The 21,427-nt window shown below is 41.2% G+C and overlaps 1 protein-coding gene across 2 annotated transcripts in view; it reads left to right on the forward strand.

Annotated features, from left to right (window-relative positions):
* The first annotated feature begins 3,209 nt into the window (after positions 1-3,209).
* galnt9 (polypeptide N-acetylgalactosaminyltransferase 9) overlaps positions 3,210-21,427 on the forward strand; it is a 150,188-nt gene continuing 131,970 nt past the window's right edge. Inside the window, exons 1-3 of one of the 2 annotated variants that reach the window (XM_055162134.1) lie at positions 3,210-3,279; positions 4,287-4,349; positions 5,285-5,442. The gene's annotated coding sequence lies outside the window, so the exon portion shown is untranslated. Of the gene's footprint in view, positions 3,280-4,038; positions 4,172-4,286; positions 4,350-5,284; positions 5,443-21,427 lie in introns of those variants that run through there. The other variant, XM_055162133.1, reaches the window with a different exon arrangement.

Below are 21,427 nucleotides of genomic sequence, written 5' to 3' on the forward strand. Positions count from 1 at the left end.
CCACACACACTCACATAGAGAGTCACTGAGCTGTTTAAAATGCCAAATGGGTGAGCTGATTCGGTGGGTTGAGAAGAACCAGTATCAAATAAGCCCCACTTAAGGAATGTGCAGTCTGGAGGTCAACAAAGGATCAGGAAGCAGCCATGGGAGGACTAGGCTGTAGACTGTGGAGCTCCTAGGGATTTGGCTACAAAGAGATCAATGTTAAAGCAGGCAGGGGGACGTAAGCAGGGAGGCAAAGAGACAGGTCAAACGCAGGGCTAATGATTGCTAAGGGTGCATGGTGTAACTTTTCGGGTCAGCTGCTTGTCTCTATGGAGTCGTTTTTTGTTTTTTTTTGGAATGTTCCACAGTACAGCATTGGGCGTATCTATCCAGCTTTTATTTCAGTTCAGATGCTCAAAAATACACAAAAGACAAAAAAACCCATAACAAAACAAAACGTATTCTCCACCAATCTGACCTGCGACTTGGCTGAGTTGTTAAAAAGACATAGTTAAATATAATGCCATAGTCTGCAACAGTACAGGAACAATCTTCATGGAGACAAGCAGTACGCAGTGCAAGAATGACAGGAGGACAAACATTTTCACACAAAAAACATATTTTTAGAAAAGCTACATGTAAACCATGCCAAAATAATTACTTGTATTGACATATTGTTCAATACATGATAAACTGAACAATTATTTTTGAGGGTCAATATTTATGGTGGCAGGTACTTTGTCTTTGTACCAGTGGGCATCTGTGTTATTTTTCTGTACTATGATAAGGTTTGAGCAGTACAAGCTTGAATAAACTTCCACGATTAAGTGTTTAATTTATTTATTGCAGCTCAAGTTCATTAACAATACTGATCAGACAGAATAGTTTTTTGGGGGAAATCCTTAAGTTTTTTTGTTTTTTTGTTTGTTTTAGCTTTAGTTTTAGTTAGCAGTCTATGATACTACAACATTTGTTATTGTGACAGGTCAGGCTACATGAAAACATCTGACTGATATTTTAGTGAATAAAAAGCAAAGGGAACATGGTTAAGTGGATATAAGAGACAGCAGGTCAATGAGCATTTAGACTGCAGTGGGGACTAGGATATTCTATTCAGTAGGCAGAAAATGTGCCCTATTGGCTATTCTGACAGAGGTGTGGAATGGAAAGAGCAAATTGAAAATCCCTCTACATGGGTTTTCAAGAAGAGAAGAAATGGTTTGCAACAGCTGAATGGAAATAGCATTATGTGAAAAGTCTAAAGGCTTTTAGAGCATGGCACAGGAATTCAGTTTGATGACTCTAGTTCAGCCGAGACACTAACATTTTAAAACATGATTTTAGATTTTACACTGAGTTGAAATTTCAATTATAATTTAGTTTGCCATATTACGCATGCCAAATTACTATCCAAAGAATATAAACTTCCACAAAACAGTCTAGCTGCTGTCTTCGAAGGTTTCTGATGATGCAATACAAAGACATTCAACCAGACAAAAGTGAGGTAAAGGGGAAATCTAAGGATACGGCACACTTTGCTCAAAATGTAGCTGTAAAGAAATAGCTGCAGACTGTGAAACCTTGTCTAGTGCAGTGTCGTGTCCTTGGAAAAGCTAGCCTCCCCGTTGGCTCCTTTGGACTCCCATGGTGCATTGCTCAGCCATGCGTGAGGTCCTGAATGGTGTGCCTGAGTTAGTCAGGTGTAACAAGATTTTCAGCCACCTTTTCATAACCTGAACCTTCATCTCCGTCACTGGGTCACCCTCCCCTATCACACACTACCCTATTGTTTTCATTCATCTAGGGTGTTCTATACTGGCAGGCTTAAGACTGGACAGCAGAGGTGGGAGGACTTTAAACCCTATGCAGTATACACAATCAATATTATGGTTCACCAACTGTACTACTTCTGCTGTCACAAAGGATAGCATGCAGCTTTCAGTCATTTCTGCCTAAGTGCTGCTTCCTTGATGAGGCATTGTTTTGTTGTCATTGTATTCAAACACAAATGAATTGAAAGTAATTACCGAAGTCTACAGTCAATCTATCATGTTGCTTACCCTCTTTTCTGTGTTTTGCTCTTGCCTTTTTCTGTGACTGATAATAACATTGTGAGATGGAAAGCGAATACGGCCTTGAGAATTCACAAAGCATCTTATACAAAGCAACTTCACTTTGCAAGTGATCAAATCTAATTTGTATTTTGATATACTAGTATATGGTATATGGGAGAAGCCTGAGTTACATTTAAAAGATCAGATTTGGGGGACAAAATCTGATTTGATCTGCAGTGTGATTGAGAACATACAGTAGTTTTCTGGTAGGGTGATTATGATTACTATTGCATTGGAATATGAAGATTTATTTTTATTGTATCACTTTCAAATGCTAACTGGAACTAACAATCAGTCACCCATTTTAGGCTAAAAACAATTACTCTCTTACACTATCCTAACCCTTGAAATAAAATAAAGGTAACTGTATGCCACTATCAAAAACTAACATATTTACATAAATACTGATGTCTGTGAAACCTAGTTTGGGATTATATATGTGTAATTTCAAATAAAATATCAAAAGTTTGATAGTCAGATAACATTAACATTAACGTTTCATGTTATCACTGGGACAATAAGACTCGTGCACCTGCTAACTAATTTCGTTGAGCCCGGGAATCGATCCCACGATCTTCTAGTTGTACAAAAGAGAAGTCGGACCAACCACACATATTGCGCGCAGAGCCCCCGCTCACTTTGTCGGCTGGAGGTCCATGGCTATTCTGTGGGTGCACCAGTCAGTCTTAACCTCGTGGTCACGGTCCCCCGAAGGTTCAAGGAGCCTGGTACTGTACGGCGTGTCAGGCTCGGGTGTATGATTGTATCGTGGATCTATTAAAATAACTATGAGTTACTATGGGCTAACTATGAATCTATTAATACAAGTAGGATTGTACATGAGGCGTTTGAAAGAAAGATAAGATCAAAATGTTGTTTTATATTATTACTATGCTACTCACATAATACGTTTTTGAATATCCATTTACCGCCCAACAAAAGTGAATAATTTAAAGAACATTCATAGCCAACTCTGCTTCAAAAGTTGTTGTTTTTTTCTTTCCTACCTTTCCTCTGGGTGGGTGGCTGTGAAGGGTCTATTGTGTTGTCCCGCTGTCTTCACCTGTCAGTGTCAGGTGTGCTGTCCTTGGGTCCTGCCAGAGCTGCCTTCGCATCTCCGAACTCTGCGTTTGCAGCAGCGACACCACAGATCGTCAGCATAACTGATTTTGATTTGGTAAGAGTGGTGGTAAGACATATACAAAGATGTCAAAAATAAAAATGTGTTTAACCATATTGCCCTGAATACTGTGGTTTACGCACACAGGCTAAAGTTTCCCACGTGATAGGCTGACATAATGTAGATTAGAAATACATCATTAATTGGCGTTTTCCTGGAAAAGAGTATTGGCATCGACGATTAGCATCTCCAGAAAGCTAATTTGAGGAATCCTGGAAAGCTCGGTTAATTTTAGATACATTTCTTCATGAATCCATGGATTATCATAGCTTCACTTTAGCCAGTAAGCCAAAACCATAAAACTTCGCTTCCAATGCAACAACTTCCTGGGAACCAAAATGCTTTCACTAAAATACTATTTATGAATACTTCTATCTGATATTTCCGATAGATTAATATAGGCCTATTTACATGCAGGAGAAGAGTATTTCAATAGGTAAATTGACAACGCAACTGGCCACTTTAACCCGGAAGTTACGCCGCCATTATTCGGGGTGTATTATTTTGCACGGAACTTACGATTTTGACAGTAAATACATTCAATACGGACTATAAAGCCGTTTTAAAGTACCCACAAGTTAAATGTTGACTTATTGGTGCACATAAAATTGAACATTTTACACAAATGAACGTACTTAATATCATTCTAGCTGCAAAACTTTTCCCAAATTCTCCACTGAAATGAATGGGATCTGCGTTTAACCGGAAGTGCCGCCACAAGACAGCATGACAAAATTAGGCGGGGACCGATTTGAAGTAATTTCACTCACCCATTTGTGGAATATAGTCATGGATCTATTAATAATATAGTGTAAACGAGAAGATGCAGTTGCTGTAGTGGGTTCTGTCTACATCGTGAAAAAAAAACAACTAAGGCCTACCTGAATAGGTTGGTGGTGTTTTCTGAACATATTTTGATGCACTTGAGGAGAAATGTGTCCAGACATTTTCCCTGGAGCAGTGACCTTTTTGGCTGTCTGAACGCATTGTCTTTCTCCTTTTAGGCCTCTATGCCCCAGCTAGGGTACAGTGTGTGAGACAACCATTAACACCCTCCTCGCTGCACTGTGAGTATCCTCTGAAAGACTGGCCACATGGAGAATAATGTGTGAAATATTACTTGCCTCAGTAAAATGTGGAAATGGCAAGCTCAACACAGATGGACTCAGTATGGATTGCTTTTTAAATTAGGTCTCTGCAGCTTTGGGAAAACAATTATTTCAGTTGTAGATTCACACCTTCACTGTGAATATAAGAATACATGCAAAAAAATAATTGGTATGCCCTATAGCTGTACACACAGAGCCTGTAACAGTAATATTTACTTTTTATGATGTCTTGCAATAATAGCAATGAAAAGACAGTTTAATGAAGACATAAGCAATTTTGAGAGAAGCAATATTTTTCTTGTCACACGTGCAAAGTATTTAGAGAACCAGAATAATATGTTTTTCTCCAAGTGAATACACAACTTGGAGGTGATATTATCATTATTGTAGAAGGCTAGAATTGCCCCCATTCAACTTTGATTCTAGTCAAAAATGTTAGATATGGCTAGGAGAGTTATTTTTATGTATTATTTTCTTTATTCATAATGAAAGATTCAAACCATAACTACTGTACTGGTAATGGATACATTATCTTTGTCCTGCTTTACTTTATTTTAAATTACAATATAATATCACACAGATCATAAGGTCCTATTAAACTGCAATTACCGTTAAATAATTATAATATTTCACAGTGTGCCTGTGCCATGTATTTACTTAATAACACAACACATTATTAACACAATCTGATGAAATAGTTAACAGAATGGATCAACATAAGTATTCCATGAAATATCCTTAATTTCTGAAATAGCAGAGAACTGACCTGTCCATCTAAAATCACCTATCTTTATTCATAGCACTGTTTGTAATATCAACAGACTTGCCCTTCTCTTTCTGGGTCATTGCTCATTTGTCATCAATAAACATGTCCAGACGCTTGTATTTGCCAGGCCGCTCCGAAGCTTGGCCCTTGACAACATTGGCATCTGAAATCGATCAACACGTCTTGATGCTAAGCTGCAAAAATGAATCCTCGGGCCAGTGAGCAAAGTCCAGCAGAGGGTCCAAGGCTGCTCCATTAATCCTGCTGGAGAGCATTTAGAAGGGGGTAAGTGTGTTGTATTTGTCTGCATCAACACAGGGGTTAAGACATACAGTTTGCCGAAAGTCAGGGCAGCTTGAACATTTCGGCTTTAAATGTCCAATGCCCTAAGTGCAATGTCATAATAACCAACCATTTACACAAACCGTAACTTTAGATTACAATTAGTACAATTAGAATATGTATTAAAAAGTAAGTATTGTGCTACATTGTAAGTTTAAGACTTCTCCTCTTCCATATCTGTTCATGTTGAGGACGTAAACTAAATTAATTGGATGTTTTTTTTTCTCACTTGAATGGAGTAACATGCAGAGGAGTCTACAGATATTGACATGGACTACAGAATATTAATTGCTCATTAGTAATGTCTCTTAGAGTGATTTTTTGTAGTAGTATAAATAGAGGTGCTCATTAGTCCTGTGGTTAACTCTGCTATAGGCATACATTTTCTGAAGGTGTTTGGAGACAGATGTAAAACAGCAGGTCCTCTTTGCCATCTTTACTATTCTGTTTCAAAAAGCAATGAATAGCTATTGAAATAGTTGTGTGCATACTGCATAACATATGTGTAGTCTCATAATTAGCCAGTGTGAGTAATGTGTAATGTGATGCTCAGTACAGCATTTTATATCTTCAAAAAAGCAAAACCGAACTTGCCCACTGAACCTAGAAACTGATGGAGTGTTATTCATACAAATGGCACCCCTGGTTTGGATATGTTATGTATCTTATATTTATATATTTATTTCAAATAGAGCTGCTAAGCTTTGGCAGGAGCACTAAAGGAGAGAGTGAGGATCCTGATTCACAAGGGTTGTATTTAAGGGAGTAATACATGATGTCACATGCAGTAATATTTGAAATCGCAGGGGCCGCTGGAGACAGTAGTATACACTTGAGTTTTATATGGTTTTGACCACAAAGCTGGTTTTCAGAAACATGGTTTAGCAAGATTTTTTTATTTAGTGCTTACTTCCACTTTAACGAACTTTTGTAATACTACAAACTGTTTTTTTCCCGCTATACAGTTTTTTTTTTTTACAAAGTGTAACTGTTGATATTTTCATTTTTCTGTGACAGCAGTAGTAGTACTTCACATTTGATGTCAGCAGTTGTATTGGTATTTGTGCAGTAGGGGGTGATAGAAAAGAAGTAATAGTAGGCTACAGTGTTTTGTAAGTTTCTGTTTGTCCCTCTGACCTTTGTTTTGAGTTATGTTGTAAATACTGATTAGAATGCAATCCATTTCAGTATGTTAAATTACACCCTCCAGTAATCTGACCTTTATTAAAACAACTGCTAATTACTCACTCCATTATCTGTAGTTTTATGCTCAGGTTCAAACACTAATGGTTGCTGCCTCACAATCAATGGCATTTACACTGTTTTTCCCTATAGCTGCTGATGCTGTGTGCTCTGCTGTGATGTGCTGCCTCCCACCTATATAACTGTGTGTCCTATTAACCCATGGTGTGCTGACACCATGGGTCACACCCCCTCCTGGGCTATAGCTGCACTGTGGGGCTTATAGTCTTTATCTCTGCCTACCCCTGTAATATTTAGCAACATGGCTCTATTCGCTTGCAGCCCTCATCCCCCTAAACCCGTAAAGCAAACCAATCAAGAGCCTATAGCGCTACACTGAGGCTGAGCTATCGATCTTTAGCTCTGGACCCAAGGCCAGTCCACAGCTTACAGGCTTTACAAGAGAGATAGACACACAGCGGTGCAAGTAAAGGATCTATTGATTTGAATGAGTAGGGTTATAGGAGAAGTTGGTGATAATTACTCGAACACTAAAGGATGCACAGGTCTATAAATGAGGATATTAAACTTTACACGGTGTTAGTTGGTGTAGAATACGATGGAGTAACAAAGATTTTCCGCATCAAGTCTACATAAACAATAGTTCACTCTTGGCAAGTATTTAGCGCCATTCCTTACTTCTTCTGTCTTTGCGTGAAGGAAATAATGAGTGTAAGATTATTTGTGTAGTTACAAGATGTCTTAAGGCTTAAAGGCCCCATATTACACTGTTTTCTAATCTGTTGTAATGTTTTTGTTTTCTTATCAAAAATTTAGATATAATATAGAGTTGTGTTTTGTTTCATTCACATGTTTAACACACAAATCCTTCAAACCTAGGCTGATTTCTTCTCTTAAACGGAAAACACACTGTTCCACCTTGTGATGTCATGTTGCAATGTAGGAAGTGCCTCACTGTGTTTTTAAATCTTCATTAGAATCATTAAGATAATTTGAGCATTGGGATTTCCAATCTCCACCATACAAAAGGTTAAAGCTGTTAACTTGAAAGCTACTGCTTTGTGGCGTCACAAGGTGGAACAGAACATTTTGATGTTTGGAGATGACAACCAACTAATAATAAGGATGTACTCAAACATATGTGAATGAAACAGCACATAACTGTAGGTTTTTGAGGAGATAACAACATTCTAACATGACAACATGATGATAGTTTAAAATTTTCTCTCAAGATATGTGGTATAGATTTCAAAAATATGTTTCATTTGTAGGATTCAGATCTATCCAGTATCACAAGAATCCCATGCATTTCCGAATATGTCTGTAGAGGTCTCAAATACGGTGTTACTTACAATATTTTGTTGTTTATTCAGGAAATTGCAATGTTTGCGATTTTCTAATTGTAGTAATTGAAATTGCACTTTCAATTCAAATGCCATTTATTTTTTTTTGTCTTTGTTCTCTTGTGGTCTGACAGTGTCCAGGATCCTTTTCTCTTTCTTTTTATATACTGGAAACTTGTATTAATTAATGAGAAGCTATATGACCCATGATAAGGAAGAATCATTCTAAAATTATAATAATGACTAGCAGAATGAATGGTTGTGAATCTAAGAATTCTAACTATGTATATTCACTGTAAGTTGCCAACTACATTAATGACCCACCATATGGAAACTGCTCCTATAGACAGCTTATAAACATGCCCCAGTTTTGTCTGTATGATGTTGCTGTAGTGTGCACTGTGCATGTTGTATCCCTATCCACAGTGGTCTCCATGGCATAAACCCATTTACATGAAATTAATATGTGCAAGATGCAGGAAAACGGCTGAGCACTCAAGTTAAACTCATTAACAAACCCAGCAGGGGCATTTGTTCAGACGCTATCAAGGACCGCTGTTCATTAGCCATTCACCCTCAATACTTTGTCTGTTTGGTTGGGTAAAGAGCTTTTAGCTCCTAGACACTGGTAACGGAAGAGACGGCAATTCCTTTGAGCAACACACAAGAATGAAATACTTGTAACATCATTGGCAGCTTAAAAATCTATTCTTCTAGCATTTATGTTTTTTATAATATGTGTAGACATGTGACTAAAGGCATTTTAAAGGAATACTTAAAAAATACTTTTCAAAGATTTCAAAGCAAAGTAACCTTGGTCTTTGTTTATGCCTCACCATCTTTTCCTTGTTGGAACAATCTTTGTTCATGTTTTAAACAAATTCGAGCTGCTAGTTGTACAGTTAAGAATGTTTTCTTCTTCAACTGAACAAGTATGCACCATCATTTCAAAGCAACCGCATTCATAAACAGTTATTATTTTGTGTCTTATTGCTCATTAAAAAAAAATTGTTGAGATTATATTGGTATTTGTTTTATGTTGTTATATGTTTTGGCTTTGTGTTGGCATATCTTTAATATGGGATAAACTGTACAGAAAACAATCTATTCTCTAGAGTAAATCAATTTTCACCTTTTTAGACACATCCTTTTTTTTTTCCTTCTTACCAGAGACATCTTTCATCAGCAGGAACACCCACAGGACTGGTGAAGGGCGGCACTATTCATATTTGTGTAGTGGCATTTAGGGATCAATATTTATCTGTTTATGGAGCTATTAAAACAGCACTGCAAATTGGTAGCACCTCAGACCAAGGACACGCCTTCATCTCTTTAAGATGCGACTAATAAGATCATACTAATCAAATTACACATTGCCCTCCTCTCCCAGCCTAATGCCCTGAGTTTATTAAAGAAATGTGATGGACAGGGTGGCACAACACTCTATTTATTCACATTTTTAATCAGAAAATAGCTATATAAAGAACCATATTCCAGCCTACACAGAGCGATTCCTCAACATTGATTTTCTAAGATGGATCTTTAGTGACCAACTAGACTAGCTCATTTGCAGGTGCCTGGACAATCACAGTTACACTTCTCTTTTGTGCTGACTTCATGCACTACACACCGGGAGTAGCTGAAGTCAAACTGCGTCAAGTGCTAAATAAAAAGAAGCTAATCAGAAATTTTAAATATTAAGAATAAACCCCCCCCCTCCTTGAACCGTCACCTTATCGTGGTGGAGGGGTTTGAGTGCCCGAATGATCCCGGGAGCTATGTTGTCGGGGGCTTCATGCCCCTGGTAGGGTCACCCAAGGCAAACAGGTCCGGGGGGACGGGTCAGACGAAGAACGGTTCAGAAGCCCCTTATGATGAGTGCAACACAGAGGCCAGTTACGTCGCCCGGATTGGCGTCACCGGGGCCTCACCCTGGAGCCAGGCCTGGGGTGGGTGCTCGTCAGCGAGCGCCTGGTGGCCGAGCCTTCCCCCACGGGGCCCGGCCGGGCTTAGCCCGAAGGAGCGACGTGGGGCCGTCCTCACGTGGGCCCACCACCCGTGGGAGGAGCCATATGGGGCCGGTGCAGAGAGATCTGGGCGGCAGTCGACGGCGGGGGCCTTGACGACCGGATCTCCGGACATGGAGACTAGCTCTGGGGACATGGAATGTCACCTCGCTGGGGGGGGGAAGGAGCCTGAGCTTGTGAGGGAGGTTGAGTGTTACTGACCTCCACGCACAGTTTGGGCTCTGGAACCCAACTCCTTGAGAGGGGCTGGACTCTCCATTTCTCTGGCGTTGGCTGCGGGGAGCGGCGGCGGGCTGGTGTGGGCCTGCTCATTGCCCCACAGCTCAGCCACCGTGTGTTGGAGTTCACCCCGGTGAACGAGAGGGTCGCGTCTCTGCGCCTTCGGGTCGGGGACAGGTCTCTCACTGTGGTGTCGGCCTATGGGCCGAACAGCAGTGCTGAGTACCCGGCCTTTTTGGAGTCCTTGGGAGGGGTACTAGACAGTGCACCGACCGGGGACTCCGTTGTTCTCCTGGGGGACTTCAACGCCCACGTGGGCAACGACAGTGACACTTGGAGAGGGGTGATTGGGAGGAATGGCCTCTTGATCTGAACCCGAGCGGTGTTTTGTTATTGGACTTCTGTGCTAGTCACGGTTTGTCCATAACAAACACCATGTTCGAGCACAAGGGTGTCCATAAGTGCACGTGGCACCAGGACACCCTAGGCCGGAGGTCGATGATCGACTTTGTAGTCGTGTCATCTGATCTCCGGCCGCGTGTCTTGGACACTCGGGTGAAGAGAGGGGCTGAGCTGTCAACTGATCACCACCTGGTTGTGAGTTGGGTTCGCTGGCGGAGGAGGAAGCCGGAAAGACCTGGCAGGCCCAAGCGTGTAGTGAGGGTCTGTTGGGAACGTCTGGCAGAGCCCTCTGTCAGAGGGACTTTCAACTCGCTCCTCCGGGAGGACTTCTCCCGGATTCCGGGGGAGGATGGAGATATGGAGTCAGAGTGGGCTTCATTCTCGGCCTCTATTGTCGATGCGGCTGCTCGGAGCTGTGGGCGTAAGGTCTGTGGTGCCTGTCGCGGCGGCAATCCCCGAACCCGGTGGTGGACACCGGAAGTAAGGGATGCCGTCAAGCTAAAGAAGGAGTCCTATCGGGCCTTGCTGGCTCGGGGGACTCCTGAAGCAGCTGACGGGTACCGGCGGGCCAAGCGTGCTGCAGCCCGTGCGGTTGCGGAGGCAAAAACTCTGAGCTGGGAGGAGTTCGGGGAGGCCATGGAGAAGGACTATCGGACGGCCTCAAAGAGATTCTGGCAAACCGTCCGGCGCCTCAGGAGGGGGAAGAAGTTCTTCGCCAACACTGTTTACAGTGTGGGGGTAGAGCTGCTGACCTCGACTGGGGACGTTGTCCGGCGGTGGAAGGAATACTTTGAGGATCTCCTCAATCCCACCGTCACATCTTCCGAGGAGGAGGCCGAGGCTGGGGACTCGGAGACGGACTCATCCATCACCCGGGCTGAAGTCACTGAGGTGGTTGGAAAGCTCCTTGGTGGCAAGGCTCCGGGGTTGGATGAGATCCGTCCTGAGTACCTTAAGTCTCTGGATGTTGTGGGGCTGTCTTGGCTGACACGCCTCTTCAACATCGCGTGGCGGTCGGGGACAGTACCTCTGGACTGGCAAACCGGGGTGGTGGTCCCTCTGTATAAGAAGGGGGACCGGAGGGTGTGTTCCAACTACAGGGGGATCACACTCCTCAGCCTTCCCGGTAAGGTCTATGCCAGGGTACTGGAGAGGAGAATCCGGCCGATAGTCGAACCTCAGATCCAGGAAGAGCAGTGTGGTTTTCGTTCTGGCCGTGGAACACTGGACCAGCTCTACACTCTCCATAGGGTGCTCGAGGGTTCATGGGAGTTTGCCCAACCAGTCCACATGAGCTTTGTGGATTTGGAGAAGGCATTCGACCGTGTCCCTCGTGGTGTCCTGTGGGGGGTGCTCTGGGAGTATGGGGTCCGGGGCCCTTTGCTAAGGGCTGTCCGGTCCCTGTATGACCGGAGCAGGAGCTGTGTTCGCATTGCCGGCAGTAAGTCAGACCTGTTCCCGGTGCATGTTGGACTCCGCCAGGGCTGCCCTTTGTCACCGGTTCTGTTCATTGTGTTTATGGACAGAATTTCTAGGCGCAGTCAGGGGCCGGAGGGGGTCCGGTTTGGGGACCACAGGATCTCATCTCTGCTGTTTGCGGATGATGTTGTCCTGTTGGCTTCATCGAACCAGGACCTGCAATGTGCACTGGGGCGGTTTGCAGCCGAGTGTGAAGCGGCTGGGATGAAGATCAGCTCTTCTAAGTCTGAGGCCATGGTTCTCGACCGGAAAAAGGTGGCTTGCCCTCTCCGGGTGGGTGGGGAGTCTTTGCCTCAAGTGGAGGAGTTCAAGTATCTCGGGGTCTTGTTCACGAGTGAGGGAAGGACGGAACGGGAGATTGACAGGCGGATCGGTGCAGCTTCGGCAGTGATGCGGTCGCTGTATCGGACCGTTGTGGTGAAGAGGGAGCTGAGCCGAAAAGCGAAGCTCTCGATTTACCGGTCAGTCTTCGTTCCTACTCTCACCTATGGTCATGAGCTCTGGGTAGTGACCAAAAGGACGAGATCACGGATACAAGCGCTTGAAATGGGTTTGCTCCGCAGGGTGGCTGGGCATTCCCTTAGAGATAGGTTGAGGAGCTCAGTCACACGGGAGGAGCTCGGAGTAGAGCCGCTGCTCCTCCACGTCGAGAGGAGCCACTTGAGGTGGCTCGGGCATCTGTTCCGGATGCCTCCTGGGCGCCTCCCTTGGGAGGTGTTCTGGGCATGTCCCACCGGGAGGAGGCCCCGGGGAAGACCCAGGACACGCTGGAGGGACTATGTCTCTCGGCTGGCCTGGGAACGCCTCGGGGTCCCCCCGGAGGAGCTGGAGGACGTGTCTGGGGTGAAGGAAGTCTGGGAGTCCCTGCTTAGGCTGCTGCCCCCGCGACCCGGCCCCGGATAAGACGAAAATGGATGGATGGAAAACAACTAGTCACCAATATGTCTATTTTCTATAGTGTGCATTTTCATAGTGACAACAGCAGTCACACTGGCCTTAAAGAAGATGATTTTTATATTTTTGAAAGTACATGAAGATAACATAACACTGAATACTGGTTTACTCTTCATTACAAAAACATTTGACATGATGGTCATGATGTTTATGATATAATTTAGTGTTTAGGTTCTCAAGATTAGGTTTGGAGTAGGTTCTTATCCAATCAGAAAGCAGAATTAGCCTCACATGAGTCTCATTTTCTTGCCAGTTTCCATGGTGAGCTACTTAAATTTCGACATGCAGCCAATCATGAATCAGGGCTAGTGCAGCCTCTGCAGCTCAGTGAGTAAATTCTGGAAGTTCTAAACTTTCACATGAGGCATGGCCCTTTTATATGCAGTTTTAGCTACTGGCAGCCCAGGTTCAGTTGTGATTGTAATTCCTTTTTTAAAACTAAGGAAGGTACATACAGGTCTTGTGATTGTCATAGGTCAGGTCCAACATAGATGAGACTATTCTCTATGTAAGTATGCAAGTTTGAAATATGCTGTATGAATACATGTCTTCTGTGTTGTTTTTGCAAAGCATAGTGTTTGAAACCTGTTCTCAGGGATCTCTCTGGGAGCTCTGCTTCTCACTGGGCAGACTAGTGGCATTTGGAGATTGGTGCAGTGTGTCTTTTGGACACCATAAACTTTGTCTTAATTTGCTTTGTGTGCCAATGAGATAAAATACAAGATTGCAGCAGTTGTTTGGCCCACACACGGAGCAGAAAGTGTGTCTCTAAAGGTCATCCTGGAGTAGTTGTTTACTCCAGAGCCAGTTAATCAAGTCCATCCACAGCAGGGAGGATACACCAGGTCTGAGGAGGAGCTAATCTGCTTAAGAGAGACTGTGGCAACAAGAAGGCTGTCAGCCATAAAGAGGGCCGCCCGCCTGCATGACCGGCCGGCTCCAATTCAATTGGACGAGATGAATGTGGACAGTTGATACAGAGAGCTGTGTGCCTGATGAAATGGATTCATTGTGACGGCTGCAGATAATAAGCTTTACTCAATCAGCTTGAGAGGGCAGTGACCGTGGTCCATACGCTCTTTCTCCGTGACATTCAGGGTCTGCTGAGGACAAATGGCCAAGACACAATGGCAAAATTATTAGTATTATTTATGTACTCAAATGTTCAAGAGAAGGTTATGATTTATTAGAATAGGGGGTGTACTAAAATGTTCTTACAGTAATGTGTGTAGAGTGTCTTGTCGAAGCACTCAACAGCCTTGCAATGGTAATGGCAATTAGTAATAGTAAAATAATGCTCTGGTATTAGGGTTTAAGAAGAAGGATTGGGAGTCATCAATAAAGACTGGATTGGACTTGGCCTGTCCTCACTGTAGAGGGAAACAAAACATTGAAATACAAAACTGACATGCTGTTATTTTCTGTGTATCTGTGAACAGATGGCAGATGTACAGGTTGCTTATTTTCTGGCAACGTACCAGCCAAATCTTTGTATGTAATTGTACTCTTTATCAAAACTTAAGCTGTGCCTCATGAATGTGCTTTTCCAAGTCAGTTTCTGATGCAACAAAGCAGCTGAAAGTCTATTTGGTTTAATCTTCTCTATTTAGGTCATGTCTCTTTGTTCAGTCCTAAATACATTTTAAAACAGATTTTCTGGCTCAAATTCAATCGATTTCTATTGTCACTAGAGGTCTTTTTTCTTATCAGAAGTTGAGTCAAATCCAACTACCAAGGTGTACAGAATAGGGCCTGACTGCTGTATTGGTTGGCCAATATTATCGGCCAATATGAGCACCTGGAAACACATCGGCTATCAGCAGCTCCAACTCCCATTTTATAGGTATTATATCGGCCGCAACAAAATCCATATTTGTCGGGCCCTAATACAGAATAATGTTGTTACTTTTTGACATTATAAAATAGAATAATATGTGAATGGACACAGCTGCATATAGAGCACATGCCATAGCTTCCATGTTTTGTTGCAGTGGTGGAAGATGTACTCAGTTTTATTACTTAAGTAAAAGTACAGATACCAGAGCAAAAAAATACTCCAAGTAAAAAGTATCACATGAAAAAATGTATTTAAAGTATTAAAGTATTTGTTTAAAAATGTACTTAAAGAGTAAAAAGTATTTCACACTGATCGTGAGATCTAATACAGCTTCAAATGTATCAATTGATAAAGGAATTGTGCTAAATCTTGTTCAACAGAAACGACTGAATCTCTATTTTTCTTTAGCTGTTTTATTTGCTGTTATGATTTTTTGCTCAAACTACAATCTAAGTATAACTAATAACTAAAAACTATAACAATATAACAAAATAAAAATAACCTAGGTAACTCAGGTTTTTCAGCAGGCCTCAAACTATAATAAAAAAAAAAAAAAAACTTTTACTTTTAGTCCAGTTGTAGTGTAGTGGAGTAGAAAGTTCAGATATCTGCTCGCAAATGTAGGGATGTAAACGTAAAAAGGATCCACCAAAGGATCCAAAAAGTAAAGTACTGATACCTAAAATGTATATATTATGACTTTTACTTTGTTATGTTCCACCACTGCCTGATTGTAGTATTGTACAAGTCTGTTTGTAGAACTGGTGCTATTTCATCCAATGCATCTTCACGGTGGCTGTACTGAAGCTTGGCATGGTCTTTCAGTTTTACCCAACACCTTTGTCCACAGATTTATTGCTATTCAAAGCTTAAGTGAGGAGGAGTTTTTGCTTGGTGCCGAGTGGGTGCTGTAACTGGATTACGGGCTGTCACAAGATGTCCGTGCACCACACTGATTTGACATTTTTACATAGAAAACAGCTCAGAATACTCCAGCACAAAAGCCAAAGGAACATGGAGAAGTTGAGTAGGAGGTGTGTGTGTATCTAGCCACAAGCTAATCTAGAGTACAGCATGTGTCCATATGGTGTCCAAAAACAGCCTGGGAAGCTGGGACGTTTGGCTACACTATACACTAACCAATGATAGTGTGATGGATATATTTCAACATTTGTATCGTATAAGTGTTTGTAATTTCCCTTAAATAACACCGGGGATTGTATTTGTTAAAAAACTATTAACCGAAATACAGTATATACTGCTAATATCTTGTCTGCTAATATCTCGTGATTTCTTACTTGTTATAGTTTTTGCTTTTATTGTTCTCAAGATGTCAAAGTAGTATATATAGCTGCCATTTATAGTAAGCAACACAGCAATCAATCAACATCCAATACTTTTATAATTAATCAGGTTAAATAATACCGAAATATTGTATTAATCTTGTCTTTTTTTTTTTTGACAAAGTACAATAGGAATCTGTCTGTGCAAACTAACTAAAACGTAATTTAACTGTTCATAATATCAAATTTTCTCATAAACTTGAGAATTTGTGGGAAAATCTAATTTATCTACCCTGTTCTAATCTCTCCAAGAAACGTGAAACCCTTTTATTCTCATACTTGCGACCGAACAAAAGACACATTTTAGGTAATGTAATCTGAGAAGGCTGCTCCTTTTTCTCAAAGAAGAAAAGCACAGAAAAGCATTTAAAGACTTGTTAAATATGCAAATGTGTAAGACTAGCCTATGTGTCAAAATGTTGAATTAACATGCTAACTAGTATAATGTTTGTCAAAAAGTTTCATTTTAAATTGTTAGCAGCAACTGTCCAACATTATTTCTCACTTTTCTTGCATTCTCAGCACCCTAACTACTCAAACTAGCAACACAGCAACAATCTTACTTTCTGGTTTGCGGATGATAACAATGTTTTATAAAAATGTTGCAGACAGCACACAGTGGTCTCACTTTACTTTAATTTACTTAATTTTCTATTACATAACAAAAAATGTGCACTGCCCCTTTTAATAGCACAATTAAACACCCTGCATTGCTCTATGGAGAGGAAAATATGTCACTAATATGGCTGAATGAGGATTCAGCCATATTAATAGGTTCTGTTAAGTATCATATAAACACGGCAGTAATCTTATTTAATCCAGAAATCTAATCTGTGAATGTGATTTTAATATTCTCATTATAACCAAAACGACCAGACAGATAGGACAAAAACTCCAGGAAATAGACTCCATAAACCCATAAACTTTAAATTTGATGTTGATAGCAGCGAGTAAATTAACTTCTGAAACGGGTGCAGCAGAACCAAAAAGCTATTTTATTAAGTTTATTTGATCATTGATATCTGTGTTGTCCATTAAGATCTGTTTTCGTCTGTTCAAGAAAGATGCAATTAAACTCCGCCTCAGATCTGATAGCAATGGACCACAATGTTAGTGATGTGGACCTGCATGGCTCTGATTACTCAATGGAGCCCGGTAAAAGCTTAAAAGGGCAAAACATTTCTGATTTTATTACAATGCATTATAGTGTGTATATATGGAGCATATTGAGCAAGGACTCGGGCAGCAATAGAGATTAGTCTGTTGTACTTGTTTTGGGTGTTGCAAATGTTGTAAAGTTGTACCTACATAATTTAACACTTAAATGAGGTGTTGCTTGGTGCAGAAACTATAGTGCCAGAAGTGTCACAGTCTGGAGTGAAACAGCTAGAGTAGCTCATTACTCTCTCATGGATGTAAACAAGCCAGATTGTAGTAAGGAGCTAATTACAATTTGTTGTTCTCTCTCTCACACACACACACACGCACGTGCGCGCACACACACACACACACACACACACACACACACACAATGGTACACACACTATCATACCTCCGTACCTACTTTATTTAGGTTAAGGTACACTTTTAATTGTCCCCATAGTTAAATTTGCCCTTTGCATTTGACACATCCTTCAATGCTGCTTGGTAGAGGTGTAACAATAATCGACATATCGTGATATCGTATCATCAAAAGTCTCACAATAATATTGTGAGCTGTCACAAAATATCAAATTACTAGTTTCTTTGCTTAAATGCATGGTTTTATAGAAGCTACATCTTATAAACATAGGGAACTACATATCCCATGTTTAATTTCTGTGGAGACAACATGAAGAAATATGTTTTTGACGTGAATTCTTGGGATTATCACAGAAATAATTCACACCAAAATCTTGTCAAGGTATTTTAAAAGCAAAAAAGTGTCCCATCTACAATTATATAAGCCTCTCCAAAATGTCACAATAAATCATCGTACCGTGAGATGCATATCGTGATAATATTGTACCGAGAGATTTGGATATCGTTACATCCCTACTGCCGGGGCAAACTGTCAAACTGTGGGGACCCATCTCCAGAACATGAGCTAGGCTTGATCAGGACTGCCTTTTATAGCTGCATTTTTTTTTTTTTTTTTTAACTTTTTGTGTATATTGTGCAAGGTGTGTGAGGTGTCTTGCCTAAGGACACAATCGGTAAGGGCCAAAGCTGGGATTGAACTGCCAACCTTTGTAATTGTTTACACTATCTTTGTACATATAACGTCTGGCTCAGTGGCGAACTAAACAATCCCAGGTTGCGTGAAATACGTGATAAGTAAAGTAAAATTTTAGAAACATCAATTAACCTTTCCATTTGTACTGTCCAGACCAGTGACTCACAACTTGCCCTTGAGTCGTGAAAGCAGCCCGCAGAGAAGATACCTACAATGTCAAAAAGTAGCAGCCAAACATTAGCGTGAAGCGAAGAACCCAATAATTACCTGTGTGTCTCTGAATGGGGAGAGTGCACAGATTAGAGCACCTCCTCCAGCGCCCATTAATCAAGCACAAGGAATTAACTTTCAATTGACTTTCTTAGCCCTCTGCATAAAACAGAAGACGAGGCTGAAAAATGGAGTGAGCAGACGATCGCTAGTTCAAACATGGCTTTGTGACAACGCAACAAAAAGTGGCTCAGTTTTCTTTTCCGAAGCGTTGGCGGGGGATCTTTTAAAAACTGACACAGCGCATCTTCGAAACTCAGTTAGTCACTGCAGAAGAATAGCCTGGCATTTAAGTGAAGTACTTTAGGTGGGTGTTGATTTTACATTATAACATATGGCGCTTTTGTGCAATTGTCAGGAGTAATGGGTTGCATTGTTCTGTGCGTTGTCATTAATAGCAGCAGGCTAGAGATGAGTGGTGGCCTGAGATGTAAGATTTCATTTTCCGTGTATGTAATTCCTCTTTGTATTGTCTGAAAAGCTCTAATCCTCTCTGATCCCCACTAGAAGCTCCTTGATGAATTATGTCTTGGCCCGGCGACTCCCTGGTTACCATCCGGACCGCGATCTGTCTCTCTTCTCATTACGAGTGGGCTGCCATGGACCGCTATCTTGTTACGCTGCAAAAACAACCATTTGAAAGCCAAGCCGCAAAGATGTGGAATTAGGTTGCCTCTGTGGGTCTGTTTCCTCATAGCAATGCCAGTAAGAAATGTCTTCACACATGCATTGCACAAGGGATAAAGTATTTGATGAATATATTTTTATTGCTGGTTTTGTGTTGAAAAATATGATGCAGATTTGTCATATCTCTGGGGGAGAAAATTGTTCTTTACATTTTAATGTAACAAGACAAATATTGTTGCTAAAAGTTCAAAATACATCATTAAGGCCTTAAAAAGTCTTGAATTATGTTGTCCTAGTCTTTATTTTGTCACAAAGGTCTTACTTTTCATTAGCCAATTTTCTTGGATACTCAACCGGGCTCCAGTGCAATGCTAAATGGAGGGAAAAAAAAAAAAAAAAAAACCCAACGTGAAGTAACGTAACATGAATACGTCTAATTTGGAGTATGTGCAAACAGTACTTTGGTTTCTGGCACCGGAAATGAATAAAGAATCAGTAGAGTGGAGGAAGATGTTGGATGGATCATGGGAAGTGTAGGTTCTTAGATTTTCGATATAGTAGTTGGTTGGTCATTATTAGAATTGGATCTGGTGTTTTTCCACCCGCATAATGGATGCAAAGTTGGTCTTAATTTTCATTTAAGTGGTCTTAAAAAGGTATTAGAAAAGTCTTAAATTTGATTTAGTCAAACCTATGAATACCTTGTTGGTGGTGCTGTTTGAGGGTCTGCCAACTGGAGACATTATTGCATTGCCTAGAATGCTCCACAGTATGACATTAAGCATATCTATTTCCATGCAGACAAGCAGGCAGCGCCGCCAGGCCAAGTTACAGCTTAGGTCTGTGTGAAGGGGAATCACTTGCAATCACAGCTCCATGGAGAAGAGCCAGTGGCGGATATCCCCACCAGACTTTTAATCTAGATGTACACTACCAGTCAAAAGTTTGTACACACCATTTCCTTATTTTTACTCCCTTCTACTTATTTTATATACTGTGCAAACAGAAGACATCAAATATATGAAGCCAGATATGTAGAATTATGTAGTTAAGAAAAAAAAAATTTAATAACTACTTAATGTACTAAACTTTTTTTCCTTTGCTACTTCCATATATCTTACTTCATATATTTGTTGTCCTCGGTGTGTGTACAAGATGTAGTCAGTAGTCAAATAAAGACAAAAGACATTGAATGAGATGGTGTATCCAAACAATAACTCTCAATTTCAATTCCACACCTGATTGCAGTTGCTTGAACATCAATCATTTTCTTATTGCGTGCACACAAAGAAAATACTAGACCCAAAATATTAATTATTTCTGCTGTGAAGAACACTCATTCCTCGCTAATGAGCTCCTGCAAATACAAATACATTAGTGTGGAGGCAAGTACAGAGAGGAGCTATGACCTGGATTTGAGCACGACCTCTTCTGTCCCTGGTGGATTGTCTCCCACACCTCCACCTCGCCTCCACCTCCTCTCCGCTGTTCTTTCTGCCAGCATCCCATAATTATTTCCTCTTGGAGACCACCTCTATCTTTAATTACAATCACACACAAGGGGCCCCAGCGTCACGGAGTAGACGTACCTCTCCTTTGATGTCACGCTCCCAGCTCTCTGCCTTTTCTCTCTTTCTGTTTTGTAAAATGGAGGAACATGCAAGCCCTTTGTGACTACATACAATCATACAGCAGCAGGAGGAATATGAGACCACTGCAATTTGTTCTTCTTTGTGACAACTATTTCAGGACAGATGGATAAAGTTTGGCCAGAAGCAATGTTGAAAAACTTTTACAGACCAGAATGCAAGAAATACACCAAATTGTGATTTCTTATTTTCTTTTTCTTAACACAATAACATAAATTATTCCCACTGGTGTCACGTAGTTACATACATTCATAGCCATCCATATTGTAAGGCAAATTTAAGCTTGGAATTTGGAAGATTTGGAATTTTAAAGGCTAAACGGAAATTCCAACATAACTTTACAGAAGAGAACCACTTTTA

This window comes from Boleophthalmus pectinirostris, unplaced genomic scaffold (genome assembly GCF_026225935.1).
Source record: "Boleophthalmus pectinirostris isolate CB_2022bp ecotype Guang Dong unplaced genomic scaffold, ASM2622593v1 HiC_scaffold_4, whole genome shotgun sequence".
Lineage (NCBI taxonomy): Eukaryota > Metazoa > Chordata > Actinopteri > Gobiiformes > Gobiidae > Boleophthalmus > Boleophthalmus pectinirostris.